The sequence below is a fragment of the Delphinapterus leucas genome, chromosome 12 (genome assembly GCF_059928025.1).
Source record: "Delphinapterus leucas isolate spDelLeu-1000000601 "Yukka" chromosome 12, BTC_Dleu_Yukka2, whole genome shotgun sequence".
Classification (NCBI taxonomy): Eukaryota; Metazoa; Chordata; class Mammalia; order Artiodactyla; family Monodontidae; genus Delphinapterus; species Delphinapterus leucas.
In genome coordinates, this window is record NC_143140.1 from 88,582,818 (window position 1) to 88,589,731 (window position 6,914).

The window sequence follows — 6,914 nt, forward strand, 5'->3', positions numbered from 1 at the left end:
GAGCCAGTAGGTAGTAGAGCTGGGCTTCGAATGGACTGCTCTATTAACACTGACATCACTGTGCCTTTAAACAGCTGCCACACCCTCTGCCACATCCCTTGCACCCAATAAAGTTGAACTCAACCCTGTCTTGTTTGCAGCTCAGTGTTTGAAACTTCCCCCTCCTATGCTGTTTCCCAGCTTATTCCTGTCTTCTCAACTCCTGATTCATCTCCGGCCTCAACTCTTGCAAACGATTCAGGTCCTAGCTCTTGGCCCTGAGGCTTGAACTGGTCCTCTGTTCTCCCTTGGGTCATTTGCCCCTTCAATCACATTTGCTTCTTAGCCTCAGGGAAGACCCTGCTTCCTGGAGCTTCCCTTGGCACCATCCCACCTGACTGACTTTCCCACCCTTGTCTATGGAGAGAATTAGACTGGCTGGCCATGAACCTGAGAAACCAGAACAGAATGGAGGAAGGGTGAAAAGAAAGGTGGTCTCCTATTTAGAGTCCAGGAAATGCCTCCATAAGATCCCTCCATAAAAACGAGGCAATGTCCGCCCCTTTAGGGGAATGAACAACCCACCATCATCATCACTCCAGGCGTGTCAGTCAGGGTTCTCCAGAGAAACAGAACGGCTAGGTTGGGTGTATATATCAAGAGAAAGATGTATCATAAGGAATTGGCTCATGCAATTACGGAGGCTGGCACAACCAAAATCTGTAGTGAGGCCCAGCAGGCTGGAGACTCAGGAGAGCCAGTGGTGCAGCCAGTGTGAAGGCAATCTGATGGAGAATTCCCTCTCGCTTGAGGGAAGTCAGTTTTTGTTCTATTTAGGCCTTCAACTGATTGGATGAGGCCCACCCACATTTGAGAGGACAATCTACTTTACCCAGAAATTCACTGACTTAAATGCTAATCTCATCCAAAACATCCTCCAAGTTGACACCTTAAACTAACCATCACACCAGGTAAAACACAACATGGGCAAGGCATTCTGTGTAAGGGGTGGGGAGATTTGTTAGTCATTATACCACAGAATTCCAATTAATAGCCCAGGATTTATCATGGAGTGAGGTTGAATTCATGGGCACAGTTCTAAGAATAACTCTCAAGCGCTACCCAAGATGAACTGACACTGACCACTGAGGGCAATGACCAAGCACAAGGAGCTCAGGCCAGCTACGTCTTCTGGCCAGCATACGCCAGGGGCTGCATCCCCACCCTGAGGGATGCAGAGGAGATATGCAGGATGCACGGCCTCACATACCACGGAGGTTCATGCCAGAACTTGGTCCATCTCAGGCATGTCCCAGCACACTCCCCATCCTGGCCTGCATCACCTAACTCTGGTGCTGGCTTACATCTGCACTGGCCCTTTGGTGGGTAATTGGATAAAAGCATGTACAATAAGCCTACAGGTATTTTTAACCTTAAGATATTAATTTAGTTTAAGGAACTAGTCAGCTTTTCGTTGGTATAAGATGCTCTGGCTGACTATGAAAGAAGGCTGATCAGTAACTCTTTTATTGCGTTTGAAGAGTAGCCTCTCAGTGACGCACAAACCAGCAGATCTCCTGCTCTCCACATTTCGCCCCAAACACTCCGGTCCCCCTTGAGCAGATATCTTAATTTTATCCCAGACCAGTTTAGAACTTAATTCAGCTATCATGGGCTGTATTGTGTCCCCACCCAGATTCATGTGTTGAAGTCCTAACCTCCAGTACCTTAGAATGTGGCCGTATTTGGAGACAGAGACTTTTTTTTTGTATCAGGCACTTTTTAATTTTTTTAAATTTATTTTAAATTTAATTTTTACTTTATATTGGAGTATAGTTGATGTACAATGTTGTGTTAGCTTCAGGTGTACAGCAAAGTGATTCAGTTATACATATACATTTATCCATTCTTTTTCAGATTCTTTTCCCATATAGGTTATTACAGAATATTGAGTAGAGTTCCCTGTGCTACACAGTAGGTTCTTGTCGGTTATCTATTTTATATATAGTAGTGTGTTTATGTTAACCCCAAACTCCCAGCCTATCCCTCCCCACCCCACCATACTAAGCAAGTCAGACAGAGAAAGACAAATATCATACGACATCATTTATATGTGGAATCTAAAAAAAATGATACAAATGAACTTACAAAACAGAAACAGACTCACAGGCTTAGAAAACAAACGTATAGAGACAGAGCCTTTAAAAAGGTAGTTAAGGTAAAACGAGACCACTGGGGTGAGCGCTAAACTAGTGTGACTGGTGTCCTTATGAAAAGGGGTAAGAACACAGACACACACAGGCCACGACAAGACACAGCAAGCAGCAGGCCGTCTACAAGCCAAGGCGAGAGACCTAAGAAGAAACCAACTCTGCCAACACCTTGATCTCAGACTCCCAGCCTCCAGAATTGTGAGGAAATAAATCTCTGCTGTTTAAGCCCCTCGGTCTGTGGTGTTTTGCTACGGCAACCCAAGCAAACTAATACAGCAGGTCAGTAGTTTCTGTAAGCCAATCTGGTTATCAAAATGTCAGCCATTGTGGAGTTTATCATCGCAATCACAGAGTCTCCCTTCCCACCTGGGACTCCCGCTGGCCCTCCCCTCTCCTTCAGAGGCTGACTGCACCCACCTGCAGGGAGAGGAAGGGGAGTCTGCACTCCAGAGGGATGGCCCTTCTCGGAGGGCTCCCACCTAGGTGTCACCTGGCCCCAGGTCCTAGCGACGCCAGCTTCAGCCACAAGGGGCTGAGGGAGAAGTGCAGTCTCTCTTGGCCTGACTCAACTCCATTTTAACAGTCCCCACATATGGCGAGTTTTCGTAAAGGAGACATGTCTGTTTCAGCCTCACCCCGACTGGCTCTCTGCCACAGACCCCCCTACCCCTGCCCAGGCAGGACCATGCCTCTGTTTGGCCCCCGGCCCCTGTTCCGGGTGAATGCTCCTTTGACCAGTCATGCAGCGTCCAGGGCAGTCTGGTTCATGCTTCCTCACCACGCTCCCTTTAAGACCAGCTGGTGCCCACACCTTCAGAAACGTGGTGACGAAAAGTGGGCTCTGAGGACTTCCCTGGCAGTCCAGTGGTTAGGACTCCAGGCTTCCACTGCAGGGGGTACGGTTCAATCGCTGGTCGGGGAACTAAGATCCCACGTGCCAAGCGACGTGGCCAAAAAAGAAAAGTGGGCTCTGGTGTCCAAGTTCACCCTCAATGAACAAGCTGCATTCACCCCCTGACCCCCTTTCTCCGAGGGCGTGAGGGGGGAGCAAAATTGGGAAGGATCAAGCCCGACACTCTGTTAAAGCCCGAGGCAACTCTTATTTCTCCTCAGTCCCTCTTCTGTATTTCCTGATGGGAAAAGCTGCCCAGTCTGCCCAGCGCGCCCGGAACAAGAGCCTTTCCACCTCTGCTCCAGGCTTCAGGGATTTCATAATCTTGCTTTCAGTAGCAGCTGCCACAATTAATTGAGTTGGAGGGTAGTTGAGAATGGATTTCAATGAGTGCTTTAAACTCACGTTCTACTGTTGCTCATCAAACCACCTGCACGGACAGTCCTCTGGGTGCTGAGCTTGCTGTGAGCTCGGGGTAGAACGAGCCATTGCCCTCACCCTCGGGAGCTCTGTCATAGTCCTGCGGAGCCTGTCACCCAGGAAGGATAGTGGTGTCTGGGGGTGCTGACAGGAAGGCCTGAGGCCACTCAAAGACTGGAGACTGGGGTCAAAGGCCAGAACCTAGAGAGCAGGGGGTTCAACCTCAACCTCAGTGCTGCTGACACTTTGGACCAGATAACCCTCCCGCTGTGAGGGCTGTCCTGTATATTGTAGGCTATTCACCTGCCGCCCGGCCACGCCACACTAGATGCCGGTAGCCCTCACCCACCTCCACTCGTGACAACAAAAATGCCTCAAGCGTGGCCAAATGTTTCTTGGGTGCCAAGTCATCCCAGTTGAGAACCACTGTCCTAGAGGTAAAACTATTAACAAAAATGTCAAACCAAGTGAGTTAGTCGGCAAAGAGATGCCAGATCACGGAAAGCAAGGTTGAGGAATAGAATGAGGGACCAAGAAGGGCTCAGAAGGAGATCAGAGAGGTCCAGGCGCCAGGTGGGTGATGCTCTGGGCACAGTTGGCCCGTTGCATGTGATGCTACCCCAGCCCTTCCATGTTCAAGTCTTCTCAGCCTCAATACAGTCCTGGCCTGAAGCTTGGTCTGATGAACTTACAATTAGTAGCAAGACAAATAACTTCTAAGGGTTAAAGAAGTTTTTAGTAACTGTTACTAAGAAAAACATAGTTGCAGAAAACCTATAAATTGGAGCAAAGTTAGGCTAAACGATGCCAACAATCTGGGAAAGAATGTGTGTACCTGCAAAAAAAAACAACCATACATCATCACCCACAAGTTTCTCAATCAAAAGGGTAAACACAGTTGTGAAAAATTACTAATGTCCTTTGGGAGGCATTATTTGAGCAGCTGTGAGCAAAACATTGGGGCATTGGGCAAAGTGGGAAAACAGGACAGTGAACCAGATTTTCTTTCTCTTTCCCTTTCGTTCTTTCTTTCTTTCCTTTCTCTTTCTCTCTCTCTCTCCCCCTCCCTCCCTCTCTCTTCCTTTCTTTCTTGACATCAATGGTTTAATGGAAGGGGGAGGGAAGCAAGGTCCTGGAGCAACACCCCACGGGTGCTCAGCAGGACATGGAGGCAGCCTTCACCCCCAGGAGGAAGGGGAGATGACCAGTTGTGGGGGGAATTGACTTCAGGTGGGCTCATTAGTTACCAGGGAAACCAGCAGAGGGGCAGGCCCCTCACCACCCCTTTGATAATAATAATCACCGGCTGGGGCCTGGGGCTAGTAGTAGGAAGGTCAGTCATGTGAGTAGGTGTAGGTGAAGCAGGCCCTGGTAGAGCAGGGGATGGACGAGAGCAAGAGAACTGCCATCCTGAGTGGCCTGGCCACACGCTCCACCCCTACGTGCCCTGCACGGCCCTTATGATCCTGGTCCACTCCTCTTCCGCGATATCCCTGGGGTCAGGTACGTAGGGGGCCCTGCAACCAGATACCACAATACAATCCAGACAGCCGCAGCCAAGGAGTATCAAGGGTAAGATACCTAGCATGCTCACAACAGTCATTTGCCAGGATGTGGGCAAGTTTTGGAGCCAAGCACTTACTGGGTCAATGGAAAGGGAGTCAATGGCAGCAGTATCCTGTCCAGCTATAAGGAAGGCAAGGCCACCCCTGGTTTTCACAAACCCAGAACCACCTCCACGGGGAGGGGAAGGCCTGGCTTCAAAAGAAACATTCTGCTGCATGGCACAGCCAAAAATAGCAATAAATAAATAAAAGAAACATTCTGGTGGCCTAGCCAGGGGTCAGCAGTCACAGTACAGATCTGTCACCCCATGCTATGTTGAGTGCCATTAGGGGTGGACCCATTAGGTCTTTCCAGACAAGAAACCAGTTAATCCCACTAGTTGGACTTGTGTGTCCAGAAGCCAGCCTATTCCACTCCACATAGCGTATCCTCGGGGGACTCACGGGCAGCCAGTGGTGCAGCAACATTTACCAGCGGGGGTCCTTCTGATGCACTGGCACGCGGGACGGGAAGATGGTGAGAGTCTTTCTCCCCCACTGTCTGTAACCACCACAGAGTCAGTCACAGTAGCTGAGTCATGGAAGTCCAGAGGAGGATGACAAAGCCAGCTGGCTGCAGACCCAGGAATCAGACTCATTTCGCAGCGTGGCCAGCCCAGCTAGGGATGAAATGGAAGACATCTAACTGGCACAACAAAACCAGATTTTTGGTTAGGTGAAGACCAACAGGTAAACAACCACACATAATAATAATAAAATAACAACAACAGCTATTGTTTACTGAGCACCTACATACCAGAATCTTTACTAATTGGTTTTGTTTATTTTTTTTTTTTGCCACACCACGTGGCATGTGGGATCTTACTTCCCTGACCAGGGATCGAACCCGTGCCCCCTGCATTGGTAGGTGGATTCTTAACCACTGCGCCACTAGGCAATTCCCCTAACTGATTTTGTTTAACTCTCATGAATAGTTTACCAATTGTTACAAATAAAGAAATTGAGATTCAGAGACATTAAGTAATTTTCCTAAAGTCACTGAACTAGAAACAATACAAGATTTAAACCTAGGTCTGTTTGACCGCAAGATTCATATGCTTTTTCCACTATACCATGCTGGTTCAGGCAGAAGAAATACAGTAGAAGCTTTTTAATAGACAGTCTATTTCAACAACTTTCTAGATTAACAGACATTCTCCTGTTCGTCTGTAGAGCATTGGGACGGATGCCCATGGCCCACGAATGATCAGGCCAGAGCACTCGCCACTGCCCCCAACAGTTTGAGTCACTTTACCAGGAGTCAGGTGTATTTGCTCCCAAAACAGATTCACTTCTAGTCTTACTTATTTACTAGTTATTGAAATTATGTAATTTAATTAAGTACTCTGTAAACTGACAAAATGAGTGTGAAAAGAAAGGAAGTTATTTTAATGAAAACTAAATTGAATGCTTTGTGAAGACAGTAAAGGTGAGCCACTAAAAACAATCGCTGTTCAATTAGATGTGGGCAAAACAAGTATACAACATCGGGAAAATCATGAAATAGATAAAGGATCAGATTGCTGTTTAGGTGTCTAAGTTCCCACTCCACTTCAGAGAACTGAAAATGGAACTCACAGGCCATGCATCAATTCTGTCTCTTCATTTGAAAAGTATTGAATGAATATGCATTTGCTTGTTTATATTAAAATGCATTGTTGGGACTTCCCTGGTGGTGCAGTGGTTAAGAATCCGCCTGCCAATGCAGGGGACACGGGTTCGAGCCCTGGTCCGGGAAGATCCCACATGCCACAGAGCAACTAAGCCCGTGCACCACAGCTACTGAGCCTCTGCTCTAGAGCCCAC